Here is a 25,351-nt window from a genome sequence, read left to right as displayed (position 1 = left end):
TCTCGTTTTACATTGCAATAAATAAACTCCAAAACACTCCCAAACGATGGGCCCTTTCTATTACTGAGAATAGGCAGTATTTGCTTTAGGAGAAATGTATTGTCTCTGAAGGGTATCTGAAGGAACAGTTGTAAAAACAAAACAAACAAAAACGACACCCAACCAATCTCAACTATCCCTTCAAAAGAAAAACGGGGAAAAAAGAAGGAAAGGTAGGCGGTAGCGCGGGTTGGGGGACTGCAAACCTCCTACAGAAACCTAGCCCTATGAGAGTGGCATTTAAAAACCACCCATTTTATGGAACATCTTTTGGAGCCAAATCCGTCACCCGAGTCCCCGGAACACTCCCGCCCTCGGTCCCTCCCACCCCAACTACCACCACCACACACGCTCGCAGGATGACAGAGGTTGCTGGTGGCGCGGTCGCTCAGGTGAGGGGCCACCCAGTCCCCAGAGGCGCAGGAAGCTGGAGCCCATTCGCTGCCGCAGCAGCAGAAGGACCGGAGGGGGTTGGCCAGAAGGGGAAGGGGCGGGGGAGGCCGGGGAGAGTGCGGGGGAGGAGGGACGCGAGGACGCGAAGGAGAGCCGGGAGAGGCTACAGCACAACACTGAAGGGGGAGCGGAGGGCGGGAGCGGCGGGGACGCGCGCCGGCTTAAGCGAGCCTTGCTTCGCCCGGGTCGGTGGCGGACGCGCGCCGCAGTGCGAGCCTCAGACGCGCGGGCGCTGGGGACAGCTCCGGGGTGGCCTGGCTGGGGCAGCTGGAGGAGACTGCTTCATCAAACACGAACGACATCTGCGCTTCGGGGTCCTGGGCGGTTGTGCCTGGACTGAGCGGTGGGCGCCGCGCGAGAACGTGAGTAGATCCGTGTGGTCTAGCGATTGACACTCGGTCCTGCTCCAAGATCCGGGCTGGAGCGGAGGAGGGCGCGGGAGCCTGCTGCGTTGTCACTGGGACACCAGCCCGGGTTCAGCCAAGCGCTCTCCTATCGGGCAGCTTCTGCTGCAAGGGGTGAATGGGGTTGCCAACTCCCTTCTCCCTCACAGGCCTTCGACACAGTGGCGGGCACCTAACCGAGGAGAGAGACGGGCACCCGGGTAAGGGCACAGCCCGCTGGCGCAGGCGGGCACCTATCACCTCCTGCAGGCTGTGGCCAACTTCTGTATCCGCGCCGGTGTCCCACGCTTCCCGGGAAACCCTGCCTGCAGGTCTCCTTGTGGGCAGTTGGTCATAGAGAGGCTGCTGGGGCCGGCATAGTGGCTTCCTGGGCACCAACTGTGAGGGCGCAGGTTGTCACGCTACAGTGGTGGGATGAAGAGCGCCGGGGCTGGGTCCGGCGTGCATGGGAGTGTGCGCGTTCCGGTCCCCACGGACACATCTGGGCGTGGGCTTTGTTCAGATGTGCTCACACCTGCTCGGATCGTTGAGTTCATGAGGTGATGCGGGTTTCCCTCCACTATCACTGCCCTGGAGAGGACTCAGGGAATGGTTGGGTAGGGTGGGGACCGGGGAGACACTGAGCACAGCGGATTGGGCGCACTTGCGGAGGGCTTTGTTGGCCTACAGGTGTGGGTCGGGGGAGTCCTAGCACCCCACCCAGCCTCTGAGGACTGGGACTTGTCCGGACTGACCCCCTGGCTTGGGACTGACTGAAAAGACCCTCTTCCCTACTCGGACTCCCAGAGGTGGGAATCTGGCAACCGCTTCGTCCGGGGATGCTGTGTTGATGAACCAGGAGTGATTATCCGCGCTGGAGCATCCATCTATCTAGCTGCGAGCGCCATCTGTGCCGGGCGCCGCCCCGGAGCCCCTCCACGCCGTGCGGGTGGGCGCCGCAGCATCCTCAGGCAGTTTGTCGGCTCAGCTACGCGAGGCCGGCATCTACCGGAGCGCTGGGGAGGGATCGAGATGTCGCCAAAGGGTGAGCCAGGGAGCCGTCCTCTCTCTAAGAGAGGTGTTGGACCAGTAGCAAGCGCCGCTGGAGAGTTCCGGGGCCCAGTGGGCCGGCTAGCAGTCAATTTCCCTTTGGTCGCCGGCTCTTGACGGCGGCTGCGTCTCCTACGCCCTCACGCTGACCGTCGCCCCCTGCACAGCGGCGGGCACCGAGTGAGGTCGCCAAGCGGTGGCGTCTCTTGCCTACCCTGTTTCTTTCCTGGCTTTTTGTGCCAGTAGCTCCAGCACTGAGCTGTAGCCAGGCACAGAGATGTCCTGAGAGTGAAGCGTTCTTTTCATTTCCCTGCCCCGTAAGTTTAATGCTTAGAAGTGCGGATCCAAGGGGCTGGGTCCTTCCTCATGGAAGGCTCCTGCAGGACCTGAGCCAACCGAGAATAATGGGGCAAGAGGCATTGATTCCGCACTAGGAATTACCCCCTGGGATTGTCCTGAGAAGCAACAGAGTAGCTACTAAACACAAACCGACAGGTCTGGACTGCTACTGAAATATTGTGATAATAGCTCGGAAGTGAATGAGACCTTCCAAAAGTGCTGCAATGGATTTACATAATTGAATACATTCTACTTAACTCTTATGAAGTCAACGTGTTTTTTTTTTTTTTTTTTTTTTTTTGAGAGCTTCAGGTGTGCTGGGTGCTGTGCATGTTACACATATCATCATCTCATTTAATCACCCACAACAACCGCGTTTAAAGATTAGGAGACAGAGATTTGGATTGGTCAAGTAACTTTCCCAAGGCTAATGTTAACTTTTTGCCCCAGTGCTTTACCATCCAAGACTGAAAATGTGGCCTTTGGAGGGCTTATTATTAAATTAGGTGAAGCCTAAATCCAATGGTAATAAAAGTACATTACAAGCCCATTTGATTCTAACCTTTCCACCATGGTAGGCAATATTGTAATTCAGAGGACCATGAATAATCTTTTATTACTCTGTATTGCCCTTAAGTCCATTACATGTTATTTTATTCCTATTTGCTTTTACATACGTGAGTGTTAACCCACAATCCAATCCATCACAGTCATTAAAGTGTTCTTAAATCAGAGATGTTCCTGGCACATCACATTTTTTTTTTAAAGAGTTGTTCCTGGCACATCACAATTTAAAAAAATATATTTTTTTTAGTTTTAAGTGGACACAATATCTTTATTTTATTTTTATGTGGTGTTGAGGATGGAACCCAGTGCCTCACACATGCCAGGCAAGCACGCTACCACTTGAGCCACATCCCCAGCCACAATTTTTAAGAAAAAAAAATTTTTTTTAAAGACAAACCTTTCTGTTTGCAAATGTTTCTTTTTCAGGGCTCACATCCAGAATGTCCTTTGAAGACTGTTTTGACTGCAGAAGAGTTGGTCTTCAAATTGGAAGTTGAATTTGAATAGGACTGCAGTACAGAAACCTAGACAAGCATTTTATACCCTACATATATGACAGTGTTTGGCACATTTGTAAAGATGTTTCATGTTAACTAGTAGAAAAGAAGAATGTGAATGAAAGTGAAATCAGCTATAGTTTTTAGAATTATTATAATTAACCAATCAATTGGAAAAAGTGGATTCATTTTGTATTCATAATCTTTCTGATTCATGATCATCTTTCAACCTTCTTTCTGCTTTATGACAGGAAAGTTACTAAACATTTCACATTCCTGGAATTATAGAGCTATAATTAAACTCATGCAAAATTTCACCTAACCCTTTCAAAAGGAGTGAAGTGGGATGGAGAGAAGTTGCCTAGCCTTGTAATGCAGGTAGTGATGTGGTACTTGGATTGAATGCCTGTACCCTTATATAACATCATTGTTGCTGCAGCAGTGACAGTAAGTGAAAAGCAAGTCATCTTTGGAAATGCTACCTCCTGTGGCTGGAGTGAGCACTTCAGAAGTGTATGTGAAAGGAAGTTGAGGATGTGTACACCTGGGCTGTAAAAAATTTCCTTAAGAATCACTTCAAATAATGCTTTTGTGAAGATATAGTTTTTTTTTTTAATTTTCTTATGTGGGTATTATGCTGTGTATATGCAAAGGAACTATTTAATAGAACTCCACAAGAATCTTTTGTTTAGAGAGATTCATTCATTCATAAATATTTACTGAGTGTATGGCTTCCTATACTAAGTACTGGAAAGACACTGATGAGTAAAACTGAATTTCTATCCTTAGGGGGTTAATTTTAAGTTTTGGTCACATATTCATCTGTGGTCACATATTCCTCCCCCACACCAATTTTTTTTTTCCCCCAAGTCACCAATGTACAGCTTGGAGAACAGAATACACTGATGTAACCAGCACTCAAATCATGAAACAGAATGTATCTGAGAAAACCTCCCAAGGCCCCCAACAGCCATGACTCTCTTCAAGGGTAGCCATTGAGATGCCCAGGCTGATTCTGACCATCTCTTAAGAAGGTCCTGATTTTCAGCCTACATCAGCAGCCTATGGAGTCTCATCCCCATTTCCAAACAACAGTTTCCATCTGAGAAGCATAGCAGCCAGGAGCAAATGTAACTGGGATATAGAGCTTCTAATGAGTTCATCTTCTCTTGGAATTTTTTCATGTTTAGATTCAACTGCCGAGATGATTAATGAAGAGGAAGTGATTTGAAAATGATTGGAAATTACTAAATACAGTTAGGTACTCTGATTTTAAATTGCATGCCTTCCCGCTTGAAGGAGCCTGTACCTTCCTGGCAGGTGAAGACAGAAGAGAGGCCTGGATACTAAGGACAAGAGTTCAGTGGCTTACTTAACCCTTTGCTCAGGCAAATGAAAACCTCCTTTGTTTAAAAAAGTATCAGAGGCTAGGGCTGAGGATGTAGCTCAGTGATAATGAGCTTGCCTAGCATATGTGAGGCCTTGGATTTGATTCCTAGCCCTGTAAAACAAGGGTTGGGGGGAAGAAGCATCAGATCAGAGACAGAGCTTCCTACTCTTCTCAGCTTTACTGAGGTATAATGAACAAATAAAAATTGCACATATAGGGCTGGGGTTGTGGCTCAGCGGTAGACCGCTTGCCTCGAATGGGTGAGACCTTGGGTTTGATCCTCAGCACCACATAAAAATAAATAAGTAAAATAAGAGTATTGTGTCTAACTACAACTAAAAAGTAAATATTTAAAAATTGCACATATTTGTGTACAATTTGATGTTTTGATATAGGTATACATTGTAAAGTGATTACCATAATCAAATTAGTTAGCATATCCATCATTTCACATATTACCTTTTTTTTTTGTAGTGAGAACATTTAAGATCTACCATCTTAGCAAATTTCAAGAATGCAATATAGTATTAACCATAGTTACCCAGATATACATTAGACCTGCCAAATTTACCCCTCCTTCTTGAAATTTTGGACCCTTTGACCAACATCTTTCTGTTCCACTATCACCCCATTCCAATCTTCAACCCCTGAAATAGCACCATTCCACTCTCTGCTTCTATGAGTTTAACTAAAGTTTCCATGGTTGACAAAATCTACCAAAATCAACTGATAATTGTTGATTTTCCTTCTCAAAGTGGGAAGGGGAAGACTGCATGGGAGAGGAAAATATAAATGCCCCTGCCTTTGGATTTAGCAGCTATAAATTATTTATCATATTACCTTTTTAAAAAGGGACATATGGAGATATTTATGGCTGAGTTACTTTTTTTGTGGTAAAACATAAAATTTACAAATGTAAGCATTTAAAGTATCTTGTTCAGTGGCGTTAAGGGCATCCATATTATGTGCAACTCTCACCACTATCCATCCCCCCAAATTGAAACTTTGGGCTCATTAAGTAATTCCTGTCCTCTCTCCCCACTGGCAACCCCTATTTCTGTCTCTGACTTTGACTACCCCAAGTCACAACATGAGCTTTTAGGGGACACCCACTATCTAAACCATGACATCTTATTTACATATTCCATTCTATGTATATGTCACATTTTGTTTATCCATTTATCTGTCGATGGATACCTGGTTTACATCCACATTTTGGCTATTTGTATGATGTTTCCATGAACATGGTTGTATAAATATCTGTTAGAGTCACAGCTTTCAATTGTTTGGATACAACTGAAAGAGATGCTGGATCATATGGCAATTCTATCTTAACTTTTCTGAGGAACTGCCTTACTGTTTTCTGTAGTGACTATCATTTTATATTTCCACTAGCTACATACAGCAGTTCCAATTTCTCCATATCTTCACCAGCATTTATTACTTTTTGTTTTCTTAGTAATACTCATACAAATGGGTAGGAAGTGCTGTCCCTATTGCTTTTTAAAGCTACAAATTAATATACCACATATATGGATAACTTATTTGCAAGATTTTTCTGACTTTTTGGCTTAACTATTATTAATAAGAAGAAGATGTACAGGTTCCAACATGTGTCGATTACCCCATGCCTTGCATGGATATTGTGGGTCATGTGTGTCATAATCCAGGATTAGATGGCACTGGTGACATACATTTATTATTATTATTATTATTATTATTATTATTATTATTATTATTACTATTACCAAGGATTGAACCTAGGGGCAGTTAAACACTGAGCCACATCCCCAGTCCTTTGTATTTTATTTAGAGACAGGGTCCCAAGTTGCTTAGAACCTCACTAAGTTGCTGAGGCTGGCTTTGAACTCATGATCCTCCTGCCTCAGTCTCCTGAGCCGCTGGGATTATAGGCCCTCCTGGTGACATACATTCTTGTTGGTTTTTTAAAGATGTTGAATTAGAGCATATACATATCTGTAGTAAACTTGTGCCAAATGAGTTTGCTATGAGAATAGATTAAATTAGTATGCTTTTTGCCCCAAAATGACATTATTATTTTAACTCAGATTGAGAGCAAATTTACCTCAGGACTAACCATAGACAGGAATGTCTTCATGCTGAATATTTAGAGATGTGCTAGAATTGTAAATTACAGCTCTGCATTGGGCATTTCTCCCCACCACTGAATCTTCAAAGATGACAGCATAAACCCTCACCACCCAATTATAATTGCTTAGCTGAGCTAATAAAAAAGATGTGGTGTCAACTTAATTGACCTATTTTACTGGCCTACAAGATCGGAATTTCAAATTAGAAAAAAAAAATTAACAGTCTGATGCAGGACTTCATTCAAGTGATTAAAAAGCTACTGAATATAAGAAATGCCACTAGTAAGGGAACAAAATTATAACTACTAATGCTCCTCCATGGAACATCCTGTCCAAATGGCTTATTCAGTTTAAAAACAGGAATGACAGATCTTATTTTGTGTTATGTATTCCTTGATTTTCTTCTACCTTACTCTGCACTAAAATATTGTTTCATTCACATGGGAATAAAAATGTCAGTTATAATTCGACAAAAATGATCCTTTAAAAATTTTTATTATTAAATGATAGGAAGGACTAGAAATAGCATTTTTAACATTATATATATTTAAATATATGTATTTAATGGTGTGCATGGTGTGTTGACTCCAAATCCACTATAACCAGAAAAAATTATTCCCAGGGCAATCTGAGGGAATCCTGTAGGAGGTCTTCCACTGGGTAATATGCAATGAATTTAATTTATCTTTCTCAAGTGGGCTGAGAGCATTCAAAAAATTCAGTATATGTATTCATCATGTAGTGATCTTTTCTCCAAATTTCAACTTTAAAGCTAATTCCATGACTCTTTTAGATGCTCTTGGCATTTGAATGGTATGATTTGCAGCATGCATTTTTGACAAATATTACAAACTCATATTAAATGCCATGAACAGCTTCTCTCTCAAGGGCAATGATAAGGGAGAGGAAGAGTACTAATCTTCCACTAATTATGCCTTAAGGTAAGAGTGGACTGTGAAAGAGTTTCACCCTGGAGCTTTTTGGTTCTTTGAGGGAGGATGGCTTGTGAGCTAGCATGCTTCTGCCTTCCAAAGCCTGGTGTGCCTTTTCAGTCCCTCACCTCAATAGAGAGCTGAAAGGACAAAAGTGAACAAAGGAGGCCTGTTTTGCCTGCCCCACTTGCTGGGCTGTTGTCTTGGCCCTTTTCAGTGAAGGAGGGAGGGGGAGCTGGGTCAAAGTTGAAGAACACTGAAAAGGAATTCAAGCTTCATGTCGAAATTTGAATTATAGCTTCAGTTTGAGTGCCGTGTAGATTAGTTTGAATTGAAATTTCTGAATCTGTGCAAGCTTAAGTGACAGATGGTGCTGGAACAGCATACATAGTTCTGGATGGTGTACCCGAAATGTTGAGTGCCTAAGCAAGGCACTTGGTAAACATCTAGTTAACTGACAAAAGTTTGAAAACTGTAGGAAGTGCAGTTTGATGCTGTATGCCGCATTAAGACATTGGATTGTGTGAATTAAGGGAGGCCCCTGTTTCTGGCATTCACTCAGGTGCACTTGTCCCCCCTAATTGCATTGCAAATATTCTTCTGTTTTGCAGCTTTCCTCTCTACTATCTGGTTGAATAAATATAGACATGTCCAACCAGCTTCCTTTGTAAAATTGCATTAGAGTATTTTGCTGTTGTCTGCAGAGTGTTTTGATATACGAGATGAGGCTGTTTTATATGTTGACTATCCAGTGTTTTCTCCCTTACATGAGTATATTTAAGAAGAGTGATTTTTGGCTTTCTGTTCCCGTGGGGGTCCATCACTCTCATGTTTGCTAATGAAGTTTCTAAAATGACACTTAGTTCTGTTTCAATTTTGTATAACTTAGTTCTGTTTCAATTCTCTTACATTTAAGTAAGAGAAGTTAGCTGCAGATGGAACTAGAATGTTAAAACAGCTACTAGGAAGTAGAGGTTATTAGAATGTAAGTGAAAACAAAAAACAGTTTGGGATAATTTGAAACTCTTCCTAGTATCCCATAAAACTACTGTTGGAAACTGAAAAACTGTAGCATTTTAAAACTGAAAAATTGCCAAATTTTACTTTGACATCTTCAGCCATTTAAATAACTTGATGATAGTCTTTTGTTCTGATGTTTGTAGCATGATAGATAAAATTCATTATACATTTTTCATATATATATGTATACTTAATATATTTAGATATATATGTGTATATATGTATACTTAATAGGTTACTTTTAGGAAAATAATACTGACATATAAATAATGAGAGTAAAATAGTAAAGTGAAAATTCAGAGATAATTAACATGTAATATAAACAAAAAACAATTTACTTCAGAACTGATTATATTAACTTGCTATATGTACTTTACTTAGTATATACTTTGTATATATCATGAATTTTAATTTTAACATGTAAGTAACTTTTAATTCATATATATATATGTGTATATATGTGTGTGTATGTGTGTATACACACATACACACACATATATTTCTAGCAACATTTACTATGTTGCAAAATTATAGCGAAAGGTGAGATATATCAAGGGTTGATTTCTGTCCTAGAGCTATGAGAGGATTCATTAAACAGCAGACAGTAAGGGAGTTTATGATCAGATTCATTTTCTGGGTCTGGAAAGAGAAGTTTGGAGATAGAGAGCGTAAGGGTTTGATGGAGGGAAGACTCAGGTGAGTAATGAGATCTTTCACATCCTGGAGAAGTGTCCTTCAGCAGAGGGAGTGGGAGAAAATTTAAATAACGAGAAGAGTGAAGAACAGAGCACTGTAAGGGTAACAACTTAAAATCTGAAAGAGAAATGAGGGGAATAAATTTTTTTATTGCAATTTCCTGGATAATAGAGAATAGTATTCATTTCACAGCATTCAATTCTAAATATTTTAGAGGTTTTTTTTTTTTTTTTTTTTTGGTGGGACTTTAGGTCATTGAAGAAGCTCAACATCGTAAGATAAAAATAACTCATAAATTACCCTGTGAAATGAAATATGAGGATACATTTACATTTAAAATAAATGTATTCAGAAGAATTTCCTTAGAAGTCAAAGCTAAAATTGCATTACATTCTTATCCATATCAGCTCTTCTTTCCAGTGATTTTGTTCTTTTATATATAGGTGGGCCCAGCTTAAGAAAGTAATGTGAAAATGTGAACTTGGTAAACCCATTTTGAGTGATTATTCATATCAAAGAAGATTCTTTACTGTGCTCAAGGATTATATGACATGTGAGCTTTTAAAATATATCAAGGTTCAAGTCAGGAACAACTTTTAAGGAATATGTAAGTTGACAGTTTATTCAGCCTACTGAAAGAATGTAGTGCAATAGAACCAAATGAAGCCAGCAAGTAAAGCTAAGTTAAGATCAGTGAAGAGGTAGACAGGTGATAATTGAAGAAGCACCACAATTGCATGAAAATGTTGGATATTTGCTCAGGATAATTTTGAGGGGCCAAGTCCCACATGATAAAGGAAAAAAGATAACTAAGTTTGGGGGTGTTTGGGGGCCTTGCTCATGATAGAATTCTGTCAGCTTTCCACAGGTCTCTGACTATGGAAACCCATTCTTTACTCTGTTCCCTTAGGAAGCTGAGCTACTTTTCTCATTGTGCATTGTGCATGGTTCCATATGTAAGAGCCTCATATTTGATGAATGAGTGAGTGCAAGAATCAATGACTGAATACATGAATATTGAAAACTGTAAAAATATCAAGTGGGTCTTCTGTTGGAGAAAATGGGGGAGATTTTGTCCTCAGTTCTGGTTTGAAGACATTGATGAAGTCTAGATAAAGGGAAATCAAACATTCATAGTTTCATGCCTGGACTTTGTAGACTGCATTTTGCTACTTGGTTCTATATTAAGTAATTGAGTGGGCAAGTGAAATCATTCAATCCAGAAGTATATCATTTCTAAAGTGCCATAATACAGTCCTAAATGATATCTTTGTGATCCCAAAGGGTTCCACTATAATTTTCTGCCTTTGCTCATGGCAGATGATTCCAGATTTGTACAAGTCTTTGCCTTTCCCGCCTCTGGAGCTGGTGCTTGTCATTTCCCTCTGGACATGTCTGGGTGGCTGCACACTGATGAGTTAAACACTTCCTGAGATTGCTTTCTGCCATCCGAGTTTGAAGAAATCAGAAGTGAGGCACACACAACAGGAATGAAAAGTGAGAAGGCTGGCCTGGGAAGCAGATCAGAAACACTTGTGCTGCAGCTTTAAAAACAAAAATTCTTCCCTGTTTGGTTGATCATTAAATACTACTTATCTACTGTTTTCTTTATATTCCAAATTGAGTCGAATTACTGAATGAACTTTCCCAACTAGTTAGTAGGTTGTAGGGGTTGGATTAAAGGCAGTGTGGCCACATTTGAGAGAAACCTAGTGTAAAAAGTTACATAAATTCTTTGATTTGTTAAATTTTGAGAAGTAGAGGTCTACTCTCCGTTGATTAGGAAACCTCATTTTGCCACATGACTTCCCCAACCACCACTGGGGGTGAACTCAGGACTTGGGGCATGCTAGGAAAAAGCTCTGCCACTGAGCTATGTCTCCACCCCTACTGTATGGCTTTGGAAAAGTTTGGAGAAGTACCCAATCACTTCTTTTTCTTTGCTAGAAGATGGAGACAAAACAGAAACTTCCTCATCATCTAGCTCTGCCTCACAAGGACATGTAACCATAATAAGCAATGATAAAAACAAAAGTGCTGGGAGAAAGATGACATCAATCTATGTTGTTAGTAGGTAGAATGCACCATTTTTTTTCCACCATGGCATCTGGCAGATTTGCTTCAGGGGTATGTAGGCATCACATATCTATAGCAATATCTGTAGCTACTTGATTTTGAATAAATGAAGTGGTCTTATACCTCGGCCTGAGCGATCTATAACCTTACTGATGCTGTGTGATGAAAACTGTTTTCAAAACACAAACTATATCCTTAACCTTCAACAAATGATCATATATATATATGTGAAAGTCAGTCTGAGTCAATATAATAGAATAAGGATGTAAAATTCAACAAATATCCTTTTTTTCCAGTTGCATTCAATATCAGTGATAGGCTTTTGAAATCTAATTGTGTCTTATTTCAAGCCATAATCCCATTCATGTTTTTGATGAGGACAGTCAGTAATTTTTTGTGTCAGCCGTGACTAATGAGCAACCTTACAAACCAATAAAGCATGAAACAATTTTAATATATTAAATCTGTCGGCTTACCAAATGCATATGCTTAGAAATTTGATATAAAAAGAACTATATGGGCTGGGACTGAAGCTCAGTGGTAGAGCATTTGCCTCAAACGTGTGAGACATTGAGTTTGACCTCAGCACCACATAAAAATAGATAAAGATATTTTATCCATCTATAACTAAGACAATATTTTTTAAAAAAGAATATATACAAGAGGACAGGTTTGTTCATATCATTGCTTCTGGTACTTTGCTTGCATTCTGTTCCTTAGCACCTCAAAGAAGAGATAGGGACTTAAAAACAGTGGTTGTCATCCTACCTGCAGGTAGACACAGAGCTTTAGAAATATGAATGTGTAGTGGGTTGACTTGTCCCATCAGATTTCATATTTTGAAGTCCTATCCCCTAGTACCTCAGAATATGACCTCATTTAATTAAATGAGGTATTTAGGGTGGGCCCTGATCCAATATGACTAGTACCCTTATTTAAAAAGGGAATATAAAGACAGGCATAGTGAAAGAAAGCCATGTAAAAATGAAAGCAGAGATCTGCAAGCCAACGGAAGCCAAAGATTGCCAATAACCTCCAAAAGCTAGGAGAAAGACATGAAGCATATCCTCTCTCATGCCCTTAGCGGGAACCAGGCCTGCTCACACCTTGATCTTGAGCTTCTAGCTTCCCAAACTGTGCAACAATAATTTACATTGTTTAAGCTCCTCAGTTTGAGGTACTAGTTTGTTAGCAGGCCTAGCAAACTAATACAGGATGCAATAAGTTCATTGGTTACAAGCCTGTCCCTTACAAAGAAGAGTGAAAAATGCAGCTTCTCCACAGTTTTATGTTCCTTTATTTGTGCCAATGTCTATATCTTTATATATACATTCCCTGTACCAAAGGAGTAAATACCATATAAATCAGGTATTTAGGAAGCCTCCATACCATGAATTAAGGTATAGAAATGCTGAGATTTTAGGGGGAGAGTATTATTTTATTAACAAATAGAAAAAGTTTGTACTATATAGTGGCTTCTTCTTTTTGGTCATTATCAAGTTGACTCCCTTTGGGCTGCCCCTATCAATTGTAGATTGTCATCATCTGAGACCTGAGGGACCTTACTGTGTTGAAGTCTCTGCAGATGCTCTTGTTACTCCTTTGCCATGAAAAATGACATGGTTGTTATTTACTCATGCTGAGGAAGACAAAGCCGTGGGTGAGCTCACAGACAATTTCAGTGTATATGCTGCTTCAGTGGGGAAGGTAAAGGATGTCATTGTGGAGAATTTGTGTGTGTGTGTGGCAGGGGGGGCGGGTATTGGAGATTTAACAGAGGGACAGTCAACCACTGAGCCACATCCCCAGCCCTATTTTGTATTTTATTTAGAGACAGGGCCTCACTGAGTTGCTTAGCACCTCACGGATGCTGAGACTGGCTTTGAACTCGCAATCCTCCTGCCTCAGCTTCCCAAGCCACTGGGATTACAGGCATGCTCCACTGTGCCAGGCCAATGTGGAAAATTTTACAGCTAACAATAATCAGGCATCACCCCTGGCTCTCTGAAGAAGCAGGAGCTTTGTATCAACTTGAATATTTGAATACATTGTAAACTCTAGAACCATTTCATCCGCCCTCCATGAAGTCTGCCCACTTTCAGTGAATTCCTGTTCTTCATTTCTACAGGCAGCAGTCTTGCCTGTCTTAGTGGTAAGCTACTCCAGTGAAATGACCTTGCTGATTAAGATTGTGCGCAGGACATTTAGTAAGCAGCTACATCCAAAAAAGAGCCTAATTGTTTTAAATAATACCAATAAAATGATTTGCAGGAAGATTCTTGGGAAGAATGCTGCAGATATTACAACTGTGTGTGATTCAGTGATTCCATCTCAACACAAAACTATTTGCCAGTTTGATTGTTCTTCCTGGCAATATATTTTCCTTGATATAGACTTGAGTTTATTTATTCTGTGGGCAGGGACTAATGAGAATTCACCAGCATCCAGTAGGAAATAATTTGGAATCATGGCTGTTTTAACTTTGCATGTTCCTACAGCTTTCCTTTAACATGAGAGTTAGCGAAGTGCATTGATTGGATGAGATGCCCAGACCCTAGACAGGAACAGAGAGCACAGGCAATAGTTTGTATCTGAAAATTCCTGTCTCAGTGTAAACTCTTCAGATCTTTTAAATATTTGTTTTGAAAGACAACTTTGTGAGGATAGTTTGAAAGGTTTATGAGAACCGTTGTAATGTTTGCCAATTGACCAATGTTTATTTGCAAATGTGCTAATATGGGGATAGCCGTGTCACTTCTATGATAAATTACCAGCTTTGGATTCATTATATTATTTGGAATTGTTAGTCTAGATTTTGTTAGTTTAAACTAACATTTTAAAATTTTAGGTTCTAGGCCACTCTTTATTTCTATTTCTAGACAAATATAATACATCTTGGGAACCCAGTTACAGCCTGGGGAAATGGAAACAGGCTCTGTTGTGGCTGCCTGCCTCTCTGCTGGTCGTCATCTAAGTGTAATTTCTGCCACCACTACCCCCAGTGTCCACTGCTCAGTGAGGAATGGGGCCAGTCATGCATTTGCATGTGTCATACACCTGTGACTAACAGATCCTCCATCAAGGAATGGCAGAGTATCAGTTACTTGAAATGGATGACTCGTGGCAGCTGCTGTCCGTGGCCCACCGGGCTCTCTGCCCTGCACTGACAGCTGCACATCACATCCTGTGATCACACCACCTCAGCCACCTCCAGGACCAGTACATCAAAAAAGAGGGGCCCGAGCACACTGATCCTGAGGTGTTATTTCATGCGCAGTCTGCTCCTGAAGTAAATAAAGAGGTCTCTCTGGACTTTGGGAAATAAGATCACCATAATTTTTTACAACTCATCACTATTATTAAATAACAGCAATCCCAGACATTTACTAATTGCTTAACCATATGAAGAACCTTACATGAATTATCTCGTTTAATCTTCATAAAAATGCTTTTATGTCACAGCTGGCAATTTTTTTTTCTGTAAAGGATCAGACACTAGATATTTTAGACTTTGTAGGCCATGCATAGACAATACATAAGAAAATGAGCAGAATTATGTTCTTATAAAACTTTCTTTACATAATTGGCACTGGGATTTGGCCTGTATAGTATGTTTGCCAACCTTTGCTCTGTGCTATTGTATTCATTTTATAGATGAGGAAACTGAGGCTTAGGGGGTCTAAGTAACTGGCTAAAATAACATAGCTGATCCCAGAGGCTCAGGGGGCTGAGACAGGAGGATTGTAACTTCAAAGCCGGCCTCAGCAACTTAGCAAGGCCCTGTCTTAAAATAAAAATAAAAAAAGGCTGGAGATGTGGCTCAGAGGTTAAGCAACCCTAGGCCCAATCTCTGGTACCCTCCACCCCCATAAATAAATAAATTAAATTAAATTAAATAACAAAGCTGTTAAGTTGCAGAGCTGGACTGTTATCCAAGGAATCTGACCTTTATCCCTTAGACTTAACTCCTATAAGCTGCTATGTTATACTACTGTGGTAAATGACAAGGGCATGTTGTAAATTATAGAGTATGACCCAAACTTGTAAGCAAAATTTCATGTGGGTGACAATGTCAGCCAGTGTCCTGAAGGTGCTCTTTAGGTGAATATAGATCTCTAATCTAACCTCTAGCATATTCTATGGATGTGACTGCATCCTTGACTAATTGAATAAAGCTTTTAAGATTTTCAGTTCATCTGATATTATGACCATTGTAGTCAATAAGATTGCAGGAAGCAAATTACCCTAATTTAAAAAATATATACTGTATGACATTATATTATTACCTTTAAAAGTTTGCTTATTTGTCTGTGGTCCATGTGTTATAAAGCAAGATAATGTTTGCATATTCTAAAGGAAGCTTTTTATTTTCACAAAAACATATTAGGTGTACATTTCTACCAGATTTAACATAAAATCCTGGAAAGAATTCCAGTCCCCTCTCCCCAGGATGGACAGCTCCTTTTGTGATTTGTTTCCATGGTAACAGTTAAGTCTGGACTTGAGAATAACAACCTACAAGATAACCATCCAGTTGACATTGTTGGGCATTCCCTTAGGGAATTTGTAGTGCTTCATGGTGTCAAGATAACACCTAAAGTAGAATTAACGAGGTTTGCTGCTTTACTTTTTTTTTTTTGCACAGTAAGCTCTTTAGAGAGTGAAGATTCTCAGAGTGAACTAAAGTCAGGAAGGTTTTTACTTTTAGACAGCAGTTTAGCAGACACAAAACACCATGAGCAACCACACTTAAAAGATGTGTCCAGGATACTGTAAAGAGCTCCAGAACTCAGAGTTTTTGGTCTTTGGGTGAATGAAATTATACAGCAGGTGAAATGGGGGCTTTGTGTAACTAATCATTGTTGCTCAAATTTTGTTTGAGGGAAGCTCAGATTGGAGACACTCCCTTGTGGAGAAATCAGAGAATGAACACTCTTGTTTAAAGGTAACTCAACTCTTTGGAAAGTTGAAGTCTTTGAATGTAAGTGAGCCTCTATTCATCCTGACAGAGGAATAAAACCCAGCTAGTGAAAAAGTTGGTTGCTGCACTCATGTGAAATAGTTACTGTGAATTAATTGGTAACAAATTATAAAAGGTATGGTTAGTGAATACTGAAAACTTCTTCTGTGGAATCATTTTCTAGAGAAGAGAGTTGTAGGTTTGGATCATTTATTTATTTAGTTTTTAAAAGTAGTTAATTTTTTTAAAAAAATGGAACGATAGTACTATGGACAACAACTTGGCATATTTTTTATGACTTTATTTATTTATCATGAAATTCACTCATGACAAGTGTATAATGAGAGGTTTTTAATAAATTTATAAATTTTGCACCTATGGTAAGCAGAATTCTAAGATGGTCCCTAAGATATTCATCCTTACTTTATGTGCCCTGTGTAAAACTCCTCCCTAGGTCATGGGCAGATTCTGAATACCATAGATGTCATTCCCATAACTAGGTTAAGTTATGTAGCAAAGGTGAAGGAGTTTTGCAGGTATCATTAAAATTCCATGTCTTATGATTATGGGTTAATGGAAAGGGAGATTATCCTGGCTGAACCTGACTTAATCATATATGAACCCTTAAAACAGAACTGCCATAAGAGGCACTCTCCTACTGGCTTTGAAGAAGCTCACAACTCCATTGGAATTGCTTATGAAGACACAAGGCCTTGGTTCTTCAACTGCAAAGAACTGAGTTCTTCCAGCAACCCAAGGAAGCTTAGAGGAAGACCCTGAGCTCCAGATGAGAAATCAGCCTGTCTGACACCTGGATTGTAGCCTTGTGGAACCCATCTTAGCTATGCTTGGGCTTCCAACCTGTGAGAAATTATAATATAATGAATGTGTGTTGTTTTAATCCTATAAATATGTTGCAATATATTATGTGGCAATAGCAAACTAATACAGAAACCATCACAATAGTTTTGAAAAATTTTATCATTCCCCTCCATAAAATTTCCTTGAGACCATTTGGCTGTTACCTCAAGGCTACCGGTAGTCTGTTATCTTTTCTTACAGATTTACCTTTTCTGGACGTTTCATATTAATGGACTCTTACAACATGGAATCTCTTGTGTCTACTTTATTTCAGTTAGCTTGTTTTAGAGGATGCTTCATGTTGTAGCATGTACCAGTGGTATTCTATTGTATGGAGACACTGTATTGTGTTTATATATTCATCAGTGGATTGACATTTGCATTGTTTCCAGTTTGGGACTTCTCTGACTGGGAATAATGCTGCTCTGAACAGGAGCATTCAAGTCTCTGTGTGTACTGTGTATACTACCCATTTCTCTTGGGTAGTTACTTAGTTGTGGGATTGTGGGCTATATGGCATACTTATGTTTAAACTGTTTAAGACAGGGCTGGGGTTGTGGCTCAGTGGTAGAGCACTCGCCTAGCACATGCGAGGTGCTGGGTTTGACCCTAAGCACCACATAAACAAATAAATAAAATTTTAAAAAAGGTCCAACTACAACTAAATATATACGTTTATTTTATGTTTAAGACATTGTCACACTGTTTTCTAGAAGGGCTGCATCATTTTACTTTCCCACTAGGTATGAATGAGGGTTCCAGCTTCTTGACATCCTTGCCAAGCCCTGGTCTATTTTTATTAAGGTCATTCTGGTGGGAGTGTATATTTTTTTGTAGTTTTACTTGCATTTCCCTATTGGCTAATGATGTGGAATATATTCTCAAATGTTTACAAACCATTCATAACTCTTCTTTGGTGAAATGTCTATTTAAATGTTTTGCTATTTTTTTTCAATTGACTCATTTATTTTCTTATTGAGTTTGATTTTTAAAAAATATATTCTAGATACAGTCCTTTATCAGATGCATAAGTTGTGAACCTTTTGTCCCATTTTGTGGACTTTTAACTTTCTTTTTATTTATTTTATTTTTTACTCTACATTTTTTTCTTTTCACTTTCTTGATGGTATTTATTGGAGTATAAAAGTTTTTAATTTTGATGAAGTCCAGTGTAATTATTTTTTCTATTGTTGCTTGTGCTTTTGGTGTTTTATCTAAGAATCTATTTCTTTACCCACAGTCATAAAAATTTACTCCTATATTTTCTGCTAACAGATTTTGGTATCTATTTTAGGGTGATCTTGTTAATTTTGTGAAGAATTTGCTAAAATTTTGATACATATTTCTTTAAATCAGTAGATCAATTTTGGGGAAATTATATGTTATCAATATTAAATTCTCTAATCCATAAACATTGAATGTTTCTGTTTTAATTTTTCTTCAGTTTCTCTCTGCAGTGTTTCAAATTTTCATTGCCTATATTTTGCACTTCTTTTGTTATTTTTTTTCCAAAATATTTTATTTTTTGTGATGATATTGGGAATGGAATTATTTCCTTCACATCATTTTTAACTGTATGTTAGCAATGTACAGAAATAAATGAACTGGTATATATTGATCTTATATCCTATCTGTTGCTAAACCCATTTACTTTTGTAGTTTTAAATGGATTTCCTACATCATGTCATCTATGCATAAAGACAAAGTTTTGGTTCTTTCTTTCTGAGTTTAATGCCATTAATTTTTACATTCCTTAGTATACTAGCTAGAAAGTCCCATATAATTCAATAAAAGTAGCGAGAATGGATAGCCTTACTTTTTTCCTGGTCTTAGGAAGAAAGTATTAACTTTTTCACATTAAATATATAAACCATAGAGTTTTTTAATTTAAATATATATATATATATATATATATATATATATATACATACATATATATATATATATTAAGTTGTTGATGGATCTTTATTTTATGTATTTGTTTTTTTTCAAGCAGGAACAAACTTTATTTTTTGAAACTGCCGCCAATACCCCTTAAGCTCCTGGGAAAATTGCCAATCGCCGCACGCAGCGTTCTCCCAGATCCCAAGAGAGAGTTCCTCCTCCGGAATTCCCTCCTACCGCACTTCCCCAACCAATGGGAACTCTCCAGGAGTCCTGTAGCAGGCCGAGGTGGACAGCAGGGGTCTAATATCCATTTGAATGCAAATCTTAACATAATCATATCATCTCAATGGCTTGCTGGCATCACCTTTTAACCAAAAATGCCATGCAGCATATTACTTGGCTGTGGCTCTTAGCAGTGTACCTTGCTGTCTCTGGAGCTCAGTCTGTCTCCACCTGGTCAGTCCTGGTAGGGGAGATTCGTATCAGTGGGTGTGTCCTATCCTGAGGCCAAGAGCTTTCCAAATATTTACATGGAGGAGGGACAGCTTTGTCCACAATAAGGAATTCTACCCCTCCCCACCAGTCAGGTAGATAGGAGGAACATGTACGATATTGACCATCTATTAAATGCAAAGCAGCCTATCAAATACAGAAGTAGTGACTCAGGATGGCCATGGTGGTGGGATGGGGGAGGAAGAAGAAGGCTCCAACTGTAAGGATCCCGCGAAATGTCGGAGAAAGAGACCACCAAGTGACCACTCATGTAATTGGCAGAAGCGGGGATTTATTGAACCAGCATGCTGGGGCTCCGTGCCCACTCAAGAAGGGAAAGCAGCCCAGAGCCCCGAGCAGGGGCTGAGCACTGCTTAAGTACACTTTTTGGGGAGGGCGGAGGGCTTTGTATACATCAGAACAAATCATCATTAGGCACGGGAAAATTGAATAACAACTCCTAAACATGATTGGTTCATTCATTGGCGGGAACAGGTCAGGCTGGAGTGATAGGTCATTCCTAAGGAGGGGGTTACATTTAAATTGATTGGTCCAGGCCCTGCAATGCCTACGTGCGACCACACAGAGCCCTTATTAAACAACCAATAGTCAGGGGAAATATTTACTGGGCAGTTCCAAGCATTGTCTCAACAGCTACAGAAATTTCAGGTTTTGCAGGTAGCATAGATACCTAACAATACCTAATCCTTTACATTTTAACTCAGACCTTGCAGCTTAGAAACTTTACAACACCTGGTCTTTTACCCTTTAACTTTTACGCTTTAACTTCAATTTCTTTTACCCTTACATTCCCCACTCCTTTTTCTGACTACTTTTAATCTTAAAAGTAATGCATCACAATTATTGAAGGGTTTCACATTTCATGAGTTGTTTTGCGTTCCCTGGAATCATTTTCAGCATGGCCTCCATTTTAGATTTCACTTGGTATTAGACCCCGATTTATCTAACTACACTGACTACCTAACTTAAAATCTGGCTTTATTCCCCCCTCTAATTTGGGAACTCCTCACTGCTGTAAGGAAGGGGGGGGTGCGAAGAGAATCTTTCTGGCTTCATCAGGCTGAAAAGGGACGGTGTGGGGCAAGCAGTTTGGAGTCCCCCTTTAATAATCGGGTCTATCGAGTGGTCCATGATAAAAGTCCAATTGAGAAGTATTAGGCTGGAGGGCCATTCGAGGGATAGGTGGTCTATAAGAGAAACAAGAATTCATTAATTTACTGGAACCATATTGATGCAGCAATAAATGTCACAGCACAGGAATATGCCAATGAGTATAATGGCCAAGACAGAGACTAACAATGTTTTCCACCAGGAAGTACCAAGAACCAGAAGCTAAGATATTGTCTCCACGACAAAGTTGCTGAGGACATGGCTTCTATCTAAGCATGTAAATCTTTAAGGATATTTGTCACCTTGCCAGAAATGTCAGGGATGTAAACACAACAACTAACATTTAGGTTTACAGATGTCCTTTTTACTAGTATGACCTATGTCTAATAGAGAAACCTTTAATTTTGCTACTTAGGGCTGGATAACCATACTAGCAAACACCAAGCCTACCTGTTTAGGTTAGGAATATCTGTGGGCCTTAAACTAAAAACTACTCTGGCAGTTCCTTTTAATAGTTATCAGGCATTCCTGTCTGAGAATCTCTTTTGTAGCCTCTAGTTTACTTATTTTTGGAAGTTACATTTAACTATTATTATCATTTAAAATGTCTAGGACCAGCTGTGCTTTGGCTTTAACTATCTTTGCTAAGTGTTTAAGATGAAGCAAGTCAAACTGACTTTTGTTCTTATCTATTGTCAACAGTCAGCTGAGTTTCCCTGGGAGTCCTCGGGGAACTTCATTGCAGCTTTTCAGTTCTGCTAGTGTCATTTACCTTAGGATGGGTCCAGGCCTTGCTTGACCATGTTGCTTCCCTCGGAAGCATCAGGGATGTCTCCCCTTTCTGATGACCCTCCTCTTTACAGCAAATGCACCGATCGGCTTTCTGCCCTCCACTGGTCTCATTAATCTCCCTGCTCAGGAGGTTATGTGGCCTAGAGTTGCAGAGCCCTTTGGAGAAGTCCCCTATTCCCTGATTCAGACTGACTCAGAGGGCAAGAGCCAAATTTTTAATTTTAAAACTTAATCTTAAACATCCAGCAAATAAGTTAACAGCCTTCTATTAAGAGCACTGGGCTTTAATGTCTATCTCTCTATCCTGTAGGTGGTAACTCCTTATCTTAAGTTGACCCAGGTTGTGAGTTCTTAAAGCAGTACCTCTTTAAAACATTAACAGGCAATCCTTAAACCATCTATAAGCAAACAACAAAACAAAACTAACTAGGGTAAAAACATATTTAGCTTACATAATAGCTACCTTGAATTCTGGCAGGGTTATACATCATAATTCCCTATTTGAGATCCTAGTAATCTTGGCAAAAACCTACTTTTGGACACAACTTTAACTGTACTGAAATCTGGCTTACTTCTTTCATAGCCACTTTCACATGTAGTGAGATGGGACAGAGCCTTATCTCAAGTAAGGCAGGGCTCTTTATAAATCTCAAGTACTATAGTTCTGAAGCTGATCATTTTACAAAGTTTACATAAATTGTTGTTCAAGTTTACATGAACATTAGCTAACACAACATAATATCACATTTAAAACATGAATTAAAGGCTGAAAGCTTTTAACCTCTTGTAGAAAAGTAGTAATGTACTTTTGTGTTTTGCAATAAAACCTTCACACAGATTAGGCTCTCATTAACTTAAAAATACATAAATTGTATCTCAGAGTAGAAAGTAACATGGAACCATACATATCTTATTGATAACAAGTCCAGTTGTAGAACACAAATGATATGAATAAATCTCCAACATGTTTTTCTTTTAAGCCTAAAATTACCATACAACTTTAGAACACCAGCTTGATATAATGTCCTTTTGAAGCTTCTACCTTACAGACTTGTATACCCCCTAAAGGAGTCCATTGGAGGTCTCCTTGTCCGGCGATGCACTTTTCCCGGCCAACGCACCAAATGTAAGGATCCTGCGAAATGTCGGAGAAAGAGACCACCAAGTGACCACTCATGCAATTGGCAGAAGGGGGGATTTATTGAACCAGCATGCTGGGGCTCCATGCCCACTCAAGAAGGGAAAGCAGCCCAGAGCCTTTATTTTATGTATTTGTATGTGGTGCTGAGAATCGAACCCAGTGCCTCACACATGCTAGGCAAGTGCACTACCACTGAGCCACAACCCCAGCCCCAAACCATAGAGTTTTAATAGAAACCTTTTTATCTGAGGAATTTTCTTCTGTTCTTAGCTTGTTAAGAATTTTTAATTGTGAGTGGTATTGGATTTTATGAAATGCATTTTCTGCAACTACTAAAATGATAATGTGGTTTTGTCATTTATTCTATTAATGTAGTATGCTACATTGATTGATTTGGGGATGTTAAAGAAAACTGAGGTTTTACTTCATTTTCCCCCTTTCTTCTGCTTGCTTTGAGTTTGGTGTACTCTTCTTATTCTGGTTTCTTAAAGTGAAAGCCTAGGTAATTAATTCAGAACTTTATTTTTTTCTAATGTAGGCATTTATTTCTCTTTAAACAGTACTTTAGTTATACATCATACATTTTTGTTTCATTTTATTTAGTCCAAGATAATTTTACATTTCTCTTGTGATTTCTTTTTAATTTTTAAGTTATTTAGAAATGTGTTATCTATTTTCTAAATAATTGGGGTTTTACTCAATTTCTCCCTATTGTGTATCTCTAACTTAATTCTGTTATGGTTAAAGAATATACTCATGTGGTTTCCTTTTTTTAAAAAAAGAAATGTGTAATTGCTGTCTTTAGGTGATGTATTCTATAAATGTCAGATCCAACTTGTTTGTTAATTTTGTTTAATTATTTAGTATCCTTTCTAATATTTTCTATGTAATTTTTCCATTAGTTATTGACAGTGAGTATTGGAATGTCCAACTTTTTTTTGAATTGTCTATTGTTCTTTTTAATTCTGTCAACTTTTGCTTCTTATAACATGTGCAATTATTATATCTTTTGGTGCATTGACTATTTTATCATTGAGTGTCTCAGTTTGTCTCTATTTCTTGTCTCATATTCAGTTTTTAAAATATAGGTAGTTTTCTTATGCACTGTTTACAAAGTGTATATATATTTCCATCTTCTTACTTTGAAGATGTCTTTCTTTTCCATTGTCCAGAGTTTTGTTTGCTTTTTATTTTTTTTAGTCTGAAAAATCTACCTGTATGATGCTTGATACATGCATAATTAGTGTAATTATTGATTTAGTTGGGTGTATGTCCAAAACTTTGTTATTTATTTTCTATTGTTTCATTTTTTCTTTCCTCTACTGATTTATTTTGTGCTAAATAATTTCTAGAGCGCCATTTAAAATTTTCCATTGAAGTTTTTACTCTTTTTATTGGAGTTTTCTTAATGGTGGCTCTAATCATTAAAATAGCTTATCTTATCATAGCCTACTTCAGAGTAATGCTAACTTAATTCTATAAAATATAAAAACTTTGCTTTACTGTATCTCCTTTTCCTCCCCCTAATTTATGCTTTGCTTGACATTTAGATTGTTTACATATTTTATAAGTACTCTGTTTAGTTTTCTAAGATTTGCTTCACAAAATCTTTGTTTACCTGGAAATCTCGTTTTTTTCCCTTTGTTTTTGAAGCTTTGTGGGATATATTCTGGGTGTTTTGTTGTTGTTGCTGTTGTTGTTATTGTTATTTTAAGCAAAGTCTGCTTGTGGCTCTCCTTTTTTGGTGCCAGGTATTGAACTCAGATGCATTTAACCACTGAGCCACATCCCCAGGCCTTTACATTTTTTATTTTGAGACAGGATCTTGCTAAGTTGCTGAGGCCAGCTTCAAACCTGCAATCCTCCTGCCTCAGCCTCCTGAGTTGCTTGGATTACAAGCTCGTGCCACCATGTTTGGCTGTGGGATATATTCTTGAATGACAGAATTTTTTATTTCGGCACTTTGATTATTTGATTCCACTGTCTTCAGGTCTCTCTCTCTCTCTTTTTTTTTTCCTGTTGAGAAGTCCTTATTTAGATTATTGTGTCACTGTGGATGATGAGTCATTTTCCACTTGCTGCTTTCAAGGTTTTCTTTGCCTTCAGTTTTCAACAGTTTGATTTTGATGTGCTTGGATAACTAATTCTGTGTTTATCCCATTAGGGTTCATTGAACTTCTTGAATCTGCACACTAATATGTTTCATCAAGCTTGGGGAAGTTTCAGCTATCATTTATTCAATAAATTTTTTTTCTATCTCTCTTTTTCTTTTTGAGACTATGTTTGTTATGTTGTAAAGGTTGGAGTTCTTTAAGACTCTTTAAGACTCTGCCTGTTTTTCTTTATCACCCCTTTAGCTTGAATGTTTTTTATTGATCTGTTTTTCCAGTTCACTAATTTATTCTGCTACTTTCTCAAATTTGGTATGTGTGCCTTTAGAGAAATTTTCATTTCAGATATTGAACTATTTAATGGAAATGTAAGAGTACTTCTATAATAGGTGGTGCTGCATCTTGAAATTCTACCAGAGTTTC

General features: G+C 38.9%; 1 protein-coding gene across 28 annotated transcripts in view; it reads left to right on the top strand.

Moving 5' to 3' along the window:
- The first annotated feature begins 314 nt into the window (after positions 1 to 314).
- Positions 315 to 25,351, top strand: part of Nrcam (neuronal cell adhesion molecule) — a 277,119-nt gene continuing 252,082 nt past the window's right edge. For 9 of the 28 annotated variants that reach the window (XM_058576093.1, XM_046435378.2, XM_046435377.2 and 6 more), the window contains exon 1: positions 689 to 854. The gene's annotated coding sequence lies outside the window, so the exon portion shown is untranslated. Of the gene's footprint in view, positions 432 to 687; positions 855 to 921; positions 1,097 to 25,351 lie in introns of those variants that run through there. The other 19 variants (XM_046435380.2, XM_058576112.1, XM_058576111.1 and 16 more) reach the window with 5 other exon arrangements.

This window comes from Marmota monax, unplaced genomic scaffold, assembly GCF_021218885.2.
Source record: "Marmota monax isolate L192 unplaced genomic scaffold, Marmota_monax_Labrador192_F-V1.1 WCK01_AAM20220418_F8-fsc00139, whole genome shotgun sequence".
Lineage (NCBI taxonomy): Eukaryota > Metazoa > Chordata > Mammalia > Rodentia > Sciuridae > Marmota > Marmota monax.
The sequence above is the reverse complement of the archived record's forward strand: the minus strand, read 5'-3'. Positions and strand labels throughout refer to the sequence as shown.